Here is a 17,814-nt window from a genome sequence, read left to right on the forward strand (position 1 = left end):
AAGAAGTAAGAGTTCAAAGTTGGGTTTTGTTTTTTTTTTTTCTTTTCAGTAAAGACATTGTTTACAATTTTCTAAATGGATGGAAGGCTATCTGGTTTTCTAAGAAAACATTTCTGATAACTTGTACCAAAATTGTGTATATATTACATAAAACTTGCATATTGTATAAAGTCTGATGTATTTTAAAATTTACTGGCAAAAATTCTAGAAGTTGGCCTGTCTTAAATAATGCATAGTTTCAGTTTAGCATTTAATGAGCTAGACACTCTGCAGCTGTCACTATCTAAAATTAATCATAATATGTTGGAGTTGTAAGACTGGAAGGATTTAATTTATTTAATATTCTTGTAGATTTACTTTAAAAATTGAGAGTGTAGTCATATCTCTGCTTTACGAAGTTGAAGTTTCAGGTTTGTTTCTCACTAGAATAAAATGGAAATCTTTAATTTCTTTTGTACTTTCTCCCCAATAAGTGTATCAGAATTAATCGTACTGCATCTAACTAACAGAGTTGAGAGTACTAGTGTTTGAAATTCAGCTATACTATTTCTACCTCCTGCTCTTGGGCATATTTATTAACTTCTCTAGTCAATTTTCTTTTCTATACAATAATAGTAATCATACCTGATAGGATTGTTCCAGAGTTTAAATGATATGAGCCTAACACATTTATATTCCAGAAATATAGTAGATATTCAATAAATGTTAACTACTATTAATATTACATAGGATCAACTGTGGGGATAGTAGACATATAATACATATGTAGTAACATGACCCATGAATCTAAAATAGAGTATTTCTTCATTAAAATATTGCTTGTAAGAATATTGCACAATAATAAAATATCATGTGGAAACTGTATTGTATAATGCTTCACAGAACAGTCTCTGATGCCAGAATCTTTGGATTAAAACCAAAACCAACCAACCAAATGAATTACTTAATGAATTACTTAATAAGATGGTTTACACAAAAACTTCCTCGCAGCTCACTTTTGTTCATCAATAAAGTAGAGAGACAGTTGTGACAATTAAATTAGTTGATACATACAAAATATTTAAACCAGTGCCTAATGTATTGTTTATATTTAGTAAATGTTACTTATTAATATTATCCTACCCTGGCATATGACTTGAGATTCCGAACTTAATTAAGCTTGGGTTGAATTTTGACTTCACAATGTAGTAGCAATAAGACATTTTGGAGTGTATTCAGGCAACCGTTAGCTTCCAATTTTTATCTGAAAATGTGAGAAATAATGTAATTTCTTTGTGAGTATTAATGTAGGTAGGAGACTTTTGTGAATGTCAATTGAAGATACATGAGATAAACTATAGAAATCCTAACACTACTATTTATTTTTTTCACTGACTAAATACTTTTTTTTTCTAAACTCATCAAACTACTTTAAGATTATTTGTAATTATTTAAATTATTTAAAATAACTTCGCAGTTTTTAGGTTCCAAAGTCATTTAAAAATTCAACCTCCTGTCACTCCCTCCAGAAATTGTACTTTTGGCAAAATTAGGCCAAGAAGAAATAAAGTACCATAATTTTTTTTAATGTCAGAGAAATCACCATCTGAAATGCTGATTACATGAATTTTTCCAGAGTCCAATAAATCCATTGATTAATAGCCATAATCTATAGCAATACTAGTTGAAATACAACTTTTCAAGACTTATGCAGTAATTTGACAGTTATATAGCCATTACTCTGAAGCATTCCTCCTTTGATATGATAGGTTTAGGATATTAGACTTCCAGAATTAGTCTTTTTCTTTTTTTTCCCCCTGAAGTTTGCTTACCTGGCTCAGAATAAGTTTTTTTCTGAATGGCTATTCCTCCAAACATTAGTACAAATAAAAGAGATATATCTGATCAAATTCATTTTGCTAGAATCTTGTTACATGATATAAAATTTCCCAAAATACACCAAGGATTAATAACCCAATGTCAACGTCATTGACAGTTTAATCATTGATCCTTCCCCACAAATCTCTCCCCTAAAAATATTTTATCTAATCTGTATCATTTTAAATAGATGCTTTCCTCTTTAAATATATACCAGTTAAAAATATATATGTATGTGTGTGTGTGTGTGTGTGTGTGTGTGTGTGTGTGTGTGTAAATATACACACCAGTAATCAATGTCCTTGCCTGACTTAGACAACGTAAATCGTTGAAAAAGGTAGATTACAGATGGGATAAGCCATATTTCTGATTTGACTTTCTTATATGCCTAAAATTGCATCCCTGCCTTGCCCTTAGCTTTGAAAGCCAACTAACCAAATGCATTTAATGTCGCTTCTGGAATACTTAAATTTAAACATGAGCAGGTGACTTATAGACTGAATATTCAACATATCTTATCAGTGTAACAATGTTAGTAATAGAAACAAGGATGTCCTTTCAATTTACTGTTAATATCTGGATATTCACATTCAGATAGAGAAGCAATCTACATGTAACTGGAGGACATAAATAACTTTATGTGCTTTTTATGTTGAAGTTCTATTTTTCAGTTAAAAGTGTCAATTTAGTATTGCAAATATGCAACACAATGCCTGCAGGAGTAATCTAGCATCTGATAGTGCTAAAAGAAATTGTTTTTGCATTGTAATGTCAAACCTTAAAGCTTGATTTTACATCTTTAATAATAAAACGGTAATAACAATTAAAATTTTAAATTTGTGTATCCAAGGAGTTCATTCCACAACAGTAATAACTGCTCTCCAGCTGAATATTGACTCTAACACTTAACCTTTTAACATTTGACCCAAATTTAACTTGCTGCACCTCTTGATAAAAGAGGTGAGCAGGAGGGCAAGTGAGTATAATTCCTCAATTGACTTTTTCAAATGTAAACATTCACATCACACTGGATTCTGGGGAAAGGCTTCCTTTCTAACAAATATCAGTAGGAAGTAGATCTTCTAAAGTTACCTTCTTATTCCTTGTTCCTGTAGGGAAAATGAAAGCAGAAAGCAATAGAATACTGAGCCTGGGACATCCATGTGCACTGGGACTAGTAAAAGGGATGGGCAGCAGAGACATCTGTCCAGGGCTAGTAAACAGGGTATTAACTTGGGAATGAGGAGACCTGGGTGTTGGCCAGTAACTGCGTGAAACACAAAGGATTGAGAATTGGAGACTTAGTAATATCAAGTCCCTGGTTCAGTGACTTTGACCAAGAAAGACTGAGCATTCATTATTGAAGATTTCACTCACACATGCATTTCAATTTGCAGACTAAGAACAATAAATTTTAATGTGAATGTTTACACTTCAATGATAGTAATAGTTTGCTTTCCACTAACTAGAAACATTTTATTTCACTCCTCAAGTGGTTCTTTTTACTGTCAAAATCATTTCCACATATGACAGTCTCTTCTAAGAATTAAATAGCACTCCTTTGTCACAAAAACTGTGGTATGTAATGTTTCCTTCAACTTCAGTAGGAAACAGTTGAAACGAGTTAATGAATAGTTATCGGAGAAAAACATAACCTCCAGAGCAATACCAGTCATTAAGGAACTGCCATAATAGATTGAATCTATTACAGTTTCTATCTTCTGTTAACTTGTATACATCACACAGTAGAGCACCTGCCTATGTAACAGTCATTCATGAGTTTTCTAAAGGGCTCATAAATGCTACTAATTTCTTCATTGAAGGTAGAAATTAAATCCTCAGTTTGCGATGCTTATTTTGTTCATAGAGGACAATATCTACCTAGAAGTAAGCAAATTCAAGGACTTAATAAATGTCTTGACTAGCCAGTTATAACTACATCAAAATAAAACTCTTAGAAAGCACATTAACTACTAGATATGATCACATGTGACAGTAATCAAATGGCTTGATTTAACAATAATATTAAAGAGTTTCATAAAGTACGATTACTAAATCAAATATCTTAAACAATTCTTAGGTATATAATGAGATGTGGAATACTATGTGGCCTTTAAAATTATGGTAGAGAATATTTGCCTTCATATTCGCTGATTAAAACAAAAGAAAGACATAAATAATAGTATAATAATCTATATGTAATGCACAAATAACAGATTTGTATATGTGTGTGTGCATGTACATGCATGTGATAGCATGTGTATATGTATATGAGTGTGTGCATATTTGACATTGTTAAATGAGTATAATCAAGGTTTTCTAAAATGATATATGCAGAATACATTTTTTCTTGCAAATGTAATCTCCCGTCATCCGTAGTCTAACAAGACGCAAAAGAGACAATAAAAATTCTCTGGTTGTTTGCCATCCCAGCATTAAAGAGCTGAAATTAGAGTAATTAATCTCAAATCACAATAGTTTGATGTGAGCTGAGTAATGATAATGCTATTTCACACAAATATTGTAGTCAAAATTCTCAAATTATATGTACACTAATTACTCATACAATAAAGTTTTTCATTATATTGAAGTTATTTAACATTTTATGATCTTGAATTAAAATGCAATACCTGTACTAATACAAAATATTTTTGGTTGTACTTTTTAGGTCTCAGGGTGGCGAACTTTTTCTTTGAATTCCTAACCTGTGAGCTTATGGTAAGATTATAATTTACTAAATTTTATAGTTTTTTTTTTCCTCTATTACCTTAGTAATAGTGTCCATTAAATATAACAGTGAAGGAAATTTACATAACTAGCTTGATGCTTAATCATATTTTACATAAATGTTGAAGAAACTAAGGTATTTTCTATCAAATGTTTATGTCCTTAGGTAGTTTATAGTAATATAATCATTTGATACAGCTTTTGATTGGTTTCTAAGTGAATTTGAAACAGCATTCAAAAAGGAAAATATTTGTGCCATAGAAAAATTTCTTTAGATATGAATGACAATTTTAAATATTGACATTTTTATAGTGAGGTCTATTTGGTAGCAATGAATAAGACAATGAGTTATTGAAAGTAAAAGTTATTTTATCACCTGTCAGGATTTATCAAAATTGGGTTCCTTTGTGAAAGCTTGATGTTGGAGCTTTAGAGAGTTGAAATTAAAATAAGTAACTATGGAAATAAAAATGATAAGAAATAACTAATAACTTCTCAGATGATTTAGGGGGACATTATTTATTAATTTCTGTGGTTAATGCATTCAGTAATGTGTTAAAATGTGAATCTGGATTACATTTATCATTTATTATTACAGAATATAAATTAACATAAATTTATTTGTACTGTGAAACTGGTTTACTTTAGTAAGAGAAGTTTCAGTTTATCTGTTCCTTAATAGTAAGCATAATAAGGATTATTTTGTAATTGACATATAAAATATAGATAATATGAGCATTTGTTTGATACATGTCAAATTGATAGGGGTAAATGCTATCCTTAGAAACACAAAGGCAATTGATTAAAACTCCTCCTGAGTAATACAACATCATTGAAATGCATCTTTAAGAAGTTGTTTTAAGTCACTGTAGGCAGCAACTGCCTTTGGGTGCTCTCAGGTGTTCTCTTTGGTGACATTTTTTAGAAACACTTAACGTATGATTATTAAAAACACGTGCTATATAGAATTAAGGGAAAATCCCTCTGCCCTACCAAAGGGACTCTGCTGATAATAAAATAAATTTAAAAATATATATATATTATTTGGATATGCATAGAGTAATAATTTCATCTTTGAGAAGTATTTTTTAAATATGTAACGTATTTTACACAGATAGCTAAATGAGCTTATAAATTATTTCCAAAAAAAGTTACATAACAATATTTTTAAAATTTACTATCATTCCTAGTCTTTATAATATTCTCATATAAACATAACATACACAGAGAAAATTGCTAGTATCTTAAGTGCACAGTCTGAGTGAATTGTCACAAAATGAACACAGCCACATAACCAGCACTATTTTGACTTCTAGAAGATAGATTACTTTGCCTACTTAATCACATTTTATAAACTAAATCATACAGTGCTACTTTGCTTCTTTGATCAACATGGCATTTGTTAAATTATTAGCGGTGGGAAATCACTCATTCTCATTGTGATGTCGTATTCAACTGTGTGAGTATACCAAAGTATAATACTCTGTCCATTTTATAAGCATTTGGGTAACTTCCAGGCTTTGACTCTTATAAATAATATTGGTTATATAGACATCTGGAAAATATCTTTTAGGGAATACATGTGTGGATTTTGTTGGGTATCTGGAAGATGCATATGTTCTGATTTAGTAGATACTGACATTTTATCAAAGTGGTTATATCACGTTTGGACAGCAGGTTGTGAGGGTTTAGTTGCTCAGTATACTCAGTAGCTCTTGGGATTGTGCATCCTTCTATTTTAGTCATTTCAACATGTATAGAGGGATATTTTAATTTGAATATCTTGAAGCTTAATGGTGTTAAAACTTGTTTTTAATAATTATTTGTCATAGTTGCAGTGATTGTTATGTGAATATTCTCTTTTTTGAAGTGTCTAAGTCTTTTGCCCATTATTATCTATCATTGTTAAATTATGATATGCGTTGTGGGTGTTGAATCCTCTGCTGGATATGTACAGTGATACGAAGAAGCTGGCTCAAACTGATTCATAAGAGCCAACTGTTGAAGTGTTAAAAGTTTTGAGAACTGCTTGGTAGTTTGAAAATCTGCCATAGTAGAAGTATTTACGTCAGATACACGAACACACTTTAAAAAACAGCTTTTTATTTTTTGTTTGGGAGAACTAATTGTAACACATTAACCAGCACACCACTGGATATTTACATTGTATATTAAACCATTTAGTGGATTTTCTCATTACTCTCCTGATAATGTATTTTGATGAAAAGAAATTTTTCATTTTAATTTATTCAAGTTTATTAGGTTTATTTCTTGTATAATGAGGACTTTTTGCATCCTATTTAAGAAATACTTGCCTTTGCCATGGTTGATAAGATATTTTGCTGTGGTTTCCTTTAAAACTTTATTATTTGAACTTTCACATCTAATGATCTCTAGGTTTTAAAGATACTGTTCTATGGTATTAAATTGTGCTCTTAATATAGGTAGCTGGATAGATTTTCATTAGGATAGTAATTGCTTTGTGTATATTTTAACTTTTTTTGTAAAATTCGTATTGAAATATGAAGGCACTAATATTTAATAATTTAATATAGCTATTTATAAACTATAGTATTTCATAACACTCATATATATATTTATGCATTGTCCACTGTAAGTTTCACATACCATAGTCAGTTACGTGACTATAATTTTGAAATAAATATCCAGCAGCATAACAATTAATATTTGACTATAAGAGTAATATAATGTATTTCCATCATATATTAGTAAAACAAAAGTCTACAAAACAAATGTCTTACAGAATCATTAAAAAGTCAGAATATTAGTCTAACCTTGTGTCGTTCAAATAAAATTGTTAACAATATATAGTTGCCTGCACAATATTTTGTCTAGTAAATTGAATAAACATGTAACAGCCGTGGCTAATACAGCCTAAAAGATTAACTGCAGATTACTATTGAATGAACGTCATTAAGATTTTATTTTATTTGCCTTGTGATAGATATATGTATATATACACACATACATATACAGACACACACACACACGCAGACACACACACACACATACATAGTGGTGCACCACACACTTGTTTTGTGCGTGATAGGCATGATAGTATAAAAAACAGTATTATTTCTTCTTAAAATTCTAAGTCAATTATACAAATTTGTGTATGTTTGCGACAGATTGTATTGCCCTGTTATGTCTGCTTTGTGAATTGAATGTGTTTTCTCCTCTCCAAGTTATCATCTTGATTTAAATATATTGAATTTTTCTCCATAATAGTTGGAATATCTGAGAGATGTAACAAAACGTAGTGGAATTAAATAATTATTTTCAAATGGAAAGTTCAGTAGTCTCAATATGCAGGTATCAAATTTATACTGTTTCTTTTTTTTCCCCCTCTGGATTTTCAATCTGAGCCATTTCACTGAGTTCAGAGTAACTTGTAACTCGAACAGCAGAAGTTAAAAAGCCAGCCATGTAAAATGTTATTTTTAACAATTAGTTATAATTTTTTAAACCTTTAAAATAGTGAAAAAGCTGATGAGGAAAATTTGGCATTTATAGATTAATCCTTGAAATTAAAAGAAAAAGATGGGATAATATTTTATTTTCCTATGTTTGGAGAGCCTGGGATTTGTATTAGAGCAGTTTTATCTCTTAGACATTTTTGCCTGTTTTAGGCAGCCAAAGATGATAAAATATAAAGTGCATACTAATTAAAAGCTCATTAGGTGATTTTCACTTTGACTACATTACTAATCACTGTGGAATCATTAAAGCAGGAAGAACAAAGGTGAATGAAACACTGAAAGCTGTCTTAAATATTGGTCCAAAGATGTTACGTGGCAGTAATAGGTCTCATCCTGCAGGAGCTGTTTCAGATAGCTAAGTAATGAGTTTATCCGTGAAATACAGTATAGGTTACACAAATAATTCAGAAAGGTGTCACTGAAGGTAAATAATAAAAGAAAAAAAATTCAGTCAAGACACAGACAACAGATACAAGTAATTGATGGCAGTTAAACATACTTTACTTAATTTTCAGAGATGACAGAGTTTGAGGACAAAGTTCAGACTTGCAGTTAACATCTGAGGGAAGGAAAATGATAGAAACTTAAAATATATTAATATGTAGGATATTTTATTATGCATAATTTGAGTCCAAAACTAAAAGATTGAATTATATAATACAATTTTAATCTGAGAGTGTAAACACCCTTTAAAAAGGCCAAAAAAATGTAAAATGCATTCAGGAAAAAAAAAAAAAAAAAAACGAAAAAGTTTTGGTAATACAAACAAAGATTGAACTTGAGAATAAAATTGTTGAACACTCAAAATACCCTCTCTGTTTTTTTAGTTCCTATTCAGTGATGTAGTTATTTCAGTGAACTGTTAAAGTATAGTGTTATGTTTTTTTCACCCTTGAAAAGTAGAAATACATTATAGTTCCTGGCCTAGTATATGGCAATAGCTGATGCTCTCTAAATTTTTGCCATCGAGAACATCAGTTGTATGTGAACTAGAGACAAACTGTTTTCTTTTGCTAAATAAAACATATGTTTTCTGAAACATATTCTTTATCCAACTTTTCCTTTCCTCTTTCCTCTCTCCCTCTCCTTCCTTCTGTCTGTCTGTCCCCCTCCTATTCCTCCCTCCCCTCTCCCCCTCCCACCCTCCCCCCTTCCTTCCTTCCTTCTTTCATTAGTGAATATTTATGAAGGACTTACTATGTGTTAGTAAGATGGCTAACTTATGTTACAATAGTGGAGCATACAGGGTCCATATATTTATTCATTCCACAGTCTAATCAGAATAAAAAAAGGATTAAATAAACAGACAAAATAAATCTCAATTTTGATAAATGTCCTCAAGAAAACCATTCTCAAATATAGAATAACTTAAACAGAAGTTGATAATTAATGCTTCAAAGGAAAAAAATGGAGTTCCCCGTATGAAGAAGTGGACAGGGGAGGAGGTATAAAGAGATTTCTAGGTTCTGAGAAAAAGGGGAAATTAGAATGTTCAAAGAACTGAGAGAATATTAATGTGGCTGGTGCATAGTAAGACAATAGGAAAGAGGCTTGATATGAGGTAAGCCTTGTAGGCCATGATAAGTATATTGGACTTTATAGCAAATTGTTTTGAAAGCCATTGGATGTTTTTAAGCAAAAGTGTGAATAATATAACTCATGTTTTAAGATAAGTGGAATGAATTAGTGGCAAGTATGACTAGAAGTGGAAAGGCCATTTAGGAGGAGACATTTGCAGAGTTCAGAGAGAGATGTGATGATCTGGACCAGGATGGGGTCACTGTGATGAGTTTATGGTATTTTGATGGGTATATGAACCAAAAGTAATTAATTGATTTGAAGTAGATAGTGAGAAAAAATAGGCAAGCATGAATCCTAGGTTTGAGCCATTGGTTGTATAGCAAAACTACTGACAACTGAGTTGGTCAAGATGTAGTTGAAAGGCAGATTCAAATCATAGAATCAGTAATGCCACTTGGGATCAAGAACATAATGTCTCATCTCTTTCTACTCAGGGTACAACTTGCAGTTGTTCAGATGAAAACTGGAATGGAGTATAGGGATTCAATACTGTAGATTCTAAGGATTAATTAAAGCCAATGATTTGGCAGGCAAGCCTTTTATAGCTAATTGTTCTGGGTTGTTTTACATGTATGACTTGATGCTGTAAAGGCATCTAGTAACTACTGGGACCTAAGCATTCTATGGAATGGGGCTGAAATTAATTTTATATTTAATACAGTATATTTATTTCAACAGTCTTTGGGATTATAAAATGAGTTAATACTGAGATCTAAACAGTATATGGAAGGAAAGGACTAGCAGTGACTGAGTATTCTTGAAAGAAATAATTTGAAAACTAGAAAAAGGCTATTTCAATAAGCAAAGAGTTTCTAACTTTAACGTGAACTCTCACAGAACATAAGCAAAATTAGAAATAACATAGGAGAAATTTCCCGGAATAAGTCGAGAAGTAAGAATCCCTATAAACTTCTATAATCATCATTATCTTATTTAGAAAACTGTTTCTCAACATGGGGGAATCTATTAGAGAACAAATGGAAACAGCATTTTTTTCTCATTTTATTAGCTTGGCAAAGAAGTTTTTATACATTTGTATCTGCCTTCTTTGACAAGGTTGAAGACATTGGAAACCAAGACTTTTTTTGTCATTCCTTCTGTCTGTGGAGGTAGGACAACTGATTGTCATGCTTTGTGTTTGCAGCATGCAATCCCTTATTCCACATTCCATCGCTAACTATATCATAATTTATATCCATCCAGAATACCACCATCTAACCTACATTCTGACACATTTTACCTGAAAATTTGACCTTAGGATTTTTTTTGCAATTAGTTCAAAGGATCTCACTCCTAAATAAATAGATATTTTATTATTATAGAATAGAGAGATCTACATATTACCTTTTAAAGGAAGAGACAATCATGGAACTATCACCTCAGGCAGTTCTAAATTTTAGTCCACCATATCCCTAAATACACTCTTGAGATCAGCATATGATATTTAACCATGATTAATAGATACAGAAAATTTTGGCATTTAATCATTTGGCCTCCCATTCAAAGAGCTCCTTGTTACCCACGATAGCCCCATACTTTGTGTCAGCAACTGAAGAATTATTATGTAGTAAAAGTAAGGAAATTAATACTTTAATGATCTCAGAATTTTATCTGTCAATTATATATATATATTGAATTTTCAATCTCAGATTCAAATAAAAAGGCTAAGTATGCTTATTTGGAATCTATTAATTGCTATAATCACATATTCAGTGAATTTATTTCAATATATTATTATTTCAAAAATGCAAATACATTCTCTCTAAATACTTCAGAGCATGCTTTAAGTCAACTATTGCCCCTTAAGCCAATTTGGTGGGTTACAAGGAGTGATTATGTCATTGTGATACTTTATTATCTTGAAATGAATTTAAGAGCAAAAGGTATCTTGAGTTAAATTGATGTCTCTATTATGTTTAAAGTTAAATCATGACTGTTTTAGCCCTTAAGTAAATTATCATTAGAAAATATAATGGTTTTAATAAAAACTTAGCATAGAAATTGTGCTGGCTTCCTTGCACTGTTGCTAAGTGCTCTGGGTTGGAGAGTAATTTACCATTGTAAAAAGGAAGTGGAACAATGTGGAGGGTGGAAGAAGGCTGAGGAGTTTGGGGAAAACTTGTTATTACTTCAAAATATATAGCAACTTGTAACATATTCATTAATTATCATTCTGATGATACCTCTGTTGTGCTGGATATTTGTATTGATAGGAGGTAAGGGAGAGAGTATGTGTGTGAGAAAGACGGAGGCAGAGATTACAGATCCTCTAAATAAGCAGTGTAATTGGGATCCATCTTCCTACTACCCTCACTTCTACCTTAAAAATCACCATTTAATATCTATGATTGGAGGACAAATCATAAGCTGTAATTTGGGAGCCGTGCTATTCTTCTTTTCCAAGTAAGGATTTGTAAAATACGCATTTTTGCCTCATCTCTAAAACTCTAAAGTGAACTTACTTAAGGAAAACTCTCTCCCTAAAAATATTATATCAAAAATATTAGGTAAGAGAGTCTTTTTATTTTGGTAAATCTCTGAAACCAAGATTTAAGATATTAAAATATACTTCTCTCTTATTATAAGTGATATGTTTAAAATCAACCAATACCTGAATTCAAACAAAAATATTTGTGAGATTTGTCTCCAACCTCAAGAGACTCTAACAGCTTTCACTAAAATTGGTCTCCCATGTTCTGAGGCTCTGTATGCCTACTAGGATATAATTCTTTTACAACGGTGGGGTTACTGTGACATCATTACTGTACAGTGAGTCTGTTTGTAATAACAGAGTAAACATGTTTATCACTATGAACATTGATTTTTTTTTACTTCATAGGCGTTCTTTTCAAAATTGGAAATAATTGTAACACGTTTATTATATTTGGATATAATTTTATCTATTAAATTGTTGAAATAGGATTATTTACTTCAAATTATTCATAAAATTTAATTTTATTCATGAGCTTTCATGGTTCCTTAAAAGTATCATTACATGAGGAAGTCAGTTGTTCTTCTAATGTAAATTTCAAGCATGACAGGTAAAATATAACAGAAAAGGCTTACCATGCAAAATTGTGTTGAATACTATTGCTAGAACATTTGCCTATGCATGAAATAGAGATAAAACTACAAAATTCTCAAACCACAGTATCAGGAAAAGGTTGAATATAAATTATGGATGAAATCCAGTATATTTGGGAAGAACTTCATTTTCTTTTTGAGAAATCAAAGAAGGACACACTTATTAAATTTGGTATGAAATTTCTCAAGTAAAACCTTAAAAAAAACTGACTTTGTTAAGGACACACATAATGAAAGCACTGAGTTGTTCAGTGTTACATTTCAAACTTTTGGAAATGATTTTGGTTAAGTGTTTTATTTTAAACTTTCAGAAAGGATTAGAAGACATTGTGCCTATTCTAAAGGACTCGTGGAGAAAGTGTTTCACCAGGGATTAAGCTTGTGAGAATATTCATTCATTATTATGTGTTCAACACAGTCTTAGAGAAAGTGTATGCATACAGTGCCAGTCACTGGCCTATGGGCTAAATAAGGGCTCATTTGGAACTCCCAGATGAGTGAAGGGCAAGGACGTGTGGTTCTATACATGATAAGTGAGCCCAACAATAGTAGGATGTATTGAGCATGCAAAATGTGTCAAGCAATGTACTAAATTCCTTACAATGATTATCTCCTTTAATTTCACAAGGCCTATATGAGAGAGGGATTGTTGCTTCCAGTAAAGCTGAGATTCAGAGAAGGTATGAAGCTTGCTCAAAGCTACACAGCCAGGGAGAAGTGTGACAGAGAGGATAGATTCTATCTGAAGGATATGAAGCTAATGTTAGAGAGGAGGCTAGGATGATAATGAATGCCTACTGGAGTCTGTGAAGGCATCCTCCCTTGTGGGTGTAAAATTACAGAAAGAATATGAGGTTTACTAGGTAGTAAAGACTGATAAGGGGAATGTTTCCATCTAATAAGATTTTCTGGGAGCATAGCCTTCTGGCCTTCATTTTATGATTTATAATACGTGATAGTGGAAAAACATGATTTCTAAGACTTTTTTTTTAAAGTTCTAGGGTTTTATGATGCTTTTATGTATTTATGTAAAAATAAAAGAGGAACTTTCTGAGTAAAGAAAGAAAAAATAATTCTCAACTCTCACTGGGCTTATGTTCAAATCCCAGCTCGGCCATTTACTCCTTGGGTAACTTGGACAAAGTAGTTGTACTCGCTGCCTTAGGTCTCTCATTTCTGAACGTGAGGGTTAGAATAATTCCTAAATTATTACTTAGTTCATCACAAATAATAATGTTAATAATTAAAACAATGTCAAAGAAAAGACCATTTGTTTTGGCCAGGAGAAAGTCATTGAAATCTTAGCTATGTATTTACCATATTGAGATCTTAAATGAGTGTTTTTGACAAATTGGCATATTGACTCTGTGAATGTATGTGACTGTGCTTCACTTTGTGTAGTAAAGATGATTTACATGAGTATGCTATTTGTTAGCTAATAATAATTATGCAGTAGTACAAATTCCCTTGAATACTATTAACAAAGCCAAAAGAATTGAAAGAAACTGGCATCTATGTGTTTTTGTATGCATAAAGGAAGTAATAGAAATAATGGATATTCCTTGGGTATTCCTATTTTTATGTTATATGACAAATAACACATTTTTTTTTTAATTTGGTCTGGAAACGGGACAATTACACCAGAAAAGAAACCTGAAAACATCTTTAGCTAAGTATAAAACATTTCTTATTTCAAAAGACATTAGATATGAAAGAGTTAAATTAATAAATTATACATGGAACACAATCATCTGAGAATAAAGTAGGAGCATACTATAAGAGGAAAAGAGTAATTGCCTATCCACTTATGATGTAGGTTTAGCTGTTTGATGCTGACGGACAGCATTTCCAATCAGAAATCACATCTCTAATGATGACAGGTGCATTTTGGTAGGCGTACCACCAGAATAATGAGAAGTGTTCAGAGACTTCTTTTATGACCTGCCTTTGACCTTTCTTTTTAATTCAGGAATGGTCTAGCTAATATAATCATTATGACTTGCTCTACATTGTAAAAAAAAGTTATTCTAGTCTTAAATACTGTGTTACTCTCTATCAAAAAAAAATCAAGTTTAACTTACCTTTTCTTAGACTAAGAAACTGGAAAATTAAAGGTAATAATTTTTCTTGCCGTCATCCTCAGTGAATTTGTCTAAAACAAAAATCATTTGAAAATACTGCTCAGCAAAGTGCTTTTTATGCGTTTGTTCAAAATTATGTGAAGTTCCCAAAAAAGTGTACATAACTGAATACTCAGACTATATTCTAATATTATCTTTAAAAGTTATCTTTATGGATCTGGACTCAATACTTGTATGTGTTTTCACCCACTTAATTGAACTTGTGGTTTGAAATGAATTGCTTTTTGCATCAAATGTATTCTGTATTAATCCTACTGTAATGAGCAATTTTATCTTTTGTGTATAAAAACATAAACAAAGAAATATCCACACAGATCTTTTACAAACTCAAACAAATATAAAAAATATTTATTTTACCATACTGTTGCTTTGTCATTTATGTGCTCAAATTTTCAAAGAACAGTGTGACAAAGTCATCTTTTTAACCACAGACTTCTAGCTTTATAATTTCTATACCACACTAGGATATATTTCTTGTCCCAAAATTAAGATATAAAACGAAAAGATGAAAAAGCAATACATTTGTTAGTATTTAGTGACAAAGAATTCAGAATATAGGTCAAAAATCACAAAAAGTAGAGTTAACCATAGGTTTTTTGTGAGTGCTTTAGTGAGCAGAGTACATCATCATCATCTCTATTCAGGCTGAGTCACTAAGTGAAATTAATTCCATTTCCCACTTTCAACTTTTCTTTTGTCAAATGCAGACAGCAGTCTGCCATCTACGATTAAGATTTTTTTTAGAAAATAAGTAATAGAACATAGTAGACGACTGTTAAATCCATTATGGAAACATAATGGTTTAGATTAATTACATGCAAATTGAGTGTGCATAACATTTCCCAGAGCAAGCTTGTTAAAACACCAGATTTTCAGATACCCCTGCCACCCAGGGTGTTTTGATTCAGTAGATCTGGAGTAAAGCCTGGGAAGTGATGTTTTAATCAAGCATTCCAAATGTGATTTTGATGGAGGTAGATTTTAGTTATCTTCTGGATAAACTATGTTTGAGAGGAATGAATAATACATTCTTACGTGAAAAGCAAAGCAAAGTGGGGAGAAAACACAGAATATAAAATATGTCAAGATAGGACATTAATAAGGGAGGGAGAGGACTCTAGTGTTGAAGTACTTAGTTAAAATAAATCAATATTATATTTAATCTTAACAAAATCTCTATGAGATACATTAACGGAGAATACGAATCTGAGAGTCTATGATAGTAAGGACTTTTTTCCGAATATTGCCAATAGACCCCAGTGCTCATTCTGTTTCCAGTATACTAAGTAAAGTTGAGGGGAGGAGTGACAGGGAAGAAAGAAATCAATCATTTAAGCAACAGCTCAAAGTGAAGCTAATAGATTTTTGGCTACAGATTTGTTTACAATCACCATTGTGTCATTAATGCTCCCAGAAGGCTTCCTTAAATCCAAAGTTATGTACTTGCTCTTTGATTCTTTGTGTACATATAATGCCAATAAATCCAACTTAGAATTGTGCTCACCTTGATCTTCAGAACGTTTGATAGAAAAGACATTTTTATCTTGACTAAAATTTTTATTTACATTGCCATAGTGAGTACACGTTAAATCACTTAGCTGTTATAGTTATCAGTTTTGGTTTATGGAAATTCAGTTAAAATCATTTGTCCTTGAATTATGAAACTTTAAACATGATTTTCCATTACTTGAATTTAGAAGTGGGGAAAGTGAGGCTTTGAGTGACTGACTTTTGTTTCTACTTTTCTTTTGAACTTCCAAAGTTCTTTTCCTTACAAGGTTATTTACCGGCGCTGTTATATGAGGATTTCTCCAAGGAATCTCTCTCTCTCTCTCTCACACACACACACACACACACACACACACACTAATTTTTAGTACACATGACAGAATTTTACCTTGGGTGGTATAATTACCTCCTGGAGTCCCTTTTTTTCCTCCCTCTTCTCCTGTACTCTTATCTGCTAGTAGGTGCTACAGAGCTACCAAATGAAAGGGATTTTAGTGTGATGTTCCTCAAGAGCATTTATCTTGTGAAAATTTAAAAGCAAACAAAAAATCTTTGAGTCTCATTTCAAAATGGTTTAATCATGAAACAAAGAAGAGTGATCTAGTATTTGAAAGAGATCTGATCTGAAAGTGGCCCTGAGATTTAGTAATAAGAATGCATACTTTAAACTGGATGATAGGTGAAAACTAGCTAGACAGCAGGATATTTATAATAGAAAGTGTTACATATCTTTTTTTAAAATTTGCATGCCAAATCCAAAATCAGAATCTCTGAAATTAGCTCTGTTGTTTAATTCTGTATCCAACATTAAGCTGTTTACCAACTGCTGATGTAACTCCTATGCCTTTTAGCCCATTTGCCCCCAGATTCTTCTCAGATTTTTGGAAGCCAAGGCTGACACAAGACATGTAAAATATGTTAGGTGACTGCTGATGAATGACACAATACTGCATAGCCAATGTTGTGGACACAACATGGCTGTTGCGGGTGGTAAAAGAATTTACCAAGTACCAAAGACCACTAGGATTTAAGAACAAAGGGAAGGTTTGTTTGTTTATTTGTTTGTTTTTATTGAAGTATATTCAGTTTATAATGTGTCAATTTCTAGTATGCAGCATAATAGTTCAGTGATTCATAATACATACATATATTTGGCTTTTTTTTAATTTTTCATTGTAAATTACTGTAAGATAGTGAATATAGTTCCTTGTGCTATACGGAAGAAACTTTTTGTTTATCTGTTTTAAATATAGTATTTAGTATCTGCAAATCTCGGACTCCCAATTTATCCCTTCCCACTCCCTTCCCCATCCCCCCTTGGTAACCATAAGTCTGTTTTCTATGGCAGTGAATCTGTTTGTTTTGTAAATAAGTTTGTGTTTTTTTTAGATTCCACATATAAGTGATATCATATA

At 31.6% G+C, this 17,814-nt stretch overlaps 1 protein-coding gene across 1 annotated transcript in view; it reads left to right on the top strand.

Annotated features, from left to right (window-relative positions):
- PTPRD (protein tyrosine phosphatase receptor type D) overlaps nt 1-17,814 on the top strand; it is a 1,875,912-nt gene that overhangs the window by 806,760 nt on the left and 1,051,338 nt on the right. The window contains exon 6 of the mRNA XM_032477692.1: nt 4,526-4,575. The gene's annotated coding sequence lies outside the window, so the exon portion shown is untranslated. The remainder of the gene's footprint in view (nt 1-4,525; nt 4,576-17,814) is intronic.

The sequence above is a fragment of the Camelus ferus genome, chromosome 4 (genome assembly GCF_009834535.1).
Source record: "Camelus ferus isolate YT-003-E chromosome 4, BCGSAC_Cfer_1.0, whole genome shotgun sequence".
In the NCBI taxonomy this organism is placed as follows: Eukaryota; Metazoa; Chordata; class Mammalia; order Artiodactyla; family Camelidae; genus Camelus; species Camelus ferus.